At 46.9% G+C, this 1,195-nt stretch overlaps 1 protein-coding gene across 1 annotated transcript in view; it reads left to right on the top strand.

Annotated features, from left to right (window-relative positions):
- TRIP11 (thyroid hormone receptor interactor 11) overlaps positions 1–1,195 on the top strand; it is a 38,291-nt gene that overhangs the window by 602 nt on the left and 36,494 nt on the right. The window lies entirely within an intron of this gene.

Genomic DNA, 1,195 nt, shown 5'->3' with positions numbered 1-1,195 from the left:
TTGTATCCTGGGCTGCATCAAAAGAAGCGTGGCCAGCAGGTCGAGGGAGGGGATTCTGCCCCTCTAACTCTGCTCTGGTGAGACTCCACCTGGAGTACTGCATTCAGCTCTGGGGCCCCCAATATAAGAAGAACATGGACCTATTGGAGTGAGTCCAGAAGAGCGCCACTAAGATGATCAGAAGGCTGAAGCACCTCTCCTATGAAGAAAGGCTGAGAGAGTTGGAGTATTTCAACCTGGAGAAGAGAAGGCTCCGGGGAGACCTTATAGCAGCCTTCCAGTACCTGAAGGGGGCCTACAGCAGGAGGGACTTTTTACAAAGGCATGTAGTGACAGGACAAGGGGGTAACGGCTTTAAACTGAAAGAAGGTAGATTTAGATTAGCTGTAAGGAAGCAATTCTTCACTATGAGGGTGGTGAGGCACTGGAACAAGTTGCCCAGAGAAGTTGTGGATGCCCCATCCCTGGAAGTGTTCAAGGCCCATTGCAACCCAAACCATTCTGTGATTCCATGATTCTATTTTATTTCCAATATATATCAGTATTGTTCTTACTGTTTTAATACTGCGTTTTCTGTAGCAGTGCAGTAATCCTTGTCGTCCCTAATAATTTTAAATACCTCATTTGATCAAAACTAAAAAGAACTTTGAATCAGACCAGTGTCGGGGTTGTGGCTGGAAATACAACCAAGCATCCATTGCATCTACATCCAAAGCAGAAGGGGCCTAGTGTTTCAGGAACTTGCATATTTTGTAAAAACACATATTCATAGAATCACAGAATCATAGAATAGTTTGGGTTGGAAGGGACCTTTAAAGGTCATCTAGTCCAACCCCCCTGCCATGGGCAGGGACAGCTTCAACTAGATCAGGTTGCTCAGAGCCCCGTCCAACCTGACCTTGAATGTTTCCAGGGATGGGGCATCTACCACCTCCCTGGGCAACCTGTTGCAGAGAGCTTCACCACCCTCAGCGTAAAAAATGTCTTCCTTATATCTAGTCTCAATCTACTCTCCTTTAGTTTAAAGCCATTCCCCCTTGTCCTGTCGCAACAGGCCCTGCTAAAAAGTTTGCCCCCTTTAAGTACTGATAGGCTGCAAGAAGGTCTCCCCAAAGCCTTCTCTTCTCCAGGCTGAACAACCCCAACTCTCCCAGCCTTTCTTCATAGGAGAGGTGTTCCATCCCCCTGATCATTT

Source organism: Pygoscelis adeliae, unplaced genomic scaffold (assembly GCF_000699105.1).
Source record: "Pygoscelis adeliae isolate BGI_AS28 unplaced genomic scaffold, ASM69910v1 Scaffold71, whole genome shotgun sequence".
Lineage (NCBI taxonomy): Eukaryota > Metazoa > Chordata > Aves > Sphenisciformes > Spheniscidae > Pygoscelis > Pygoscelis adeliae.
Note: the sequence above shows the minus strand (reverse complement) of the source record. Positions and strands in the feature narration are given on the sequence as shown.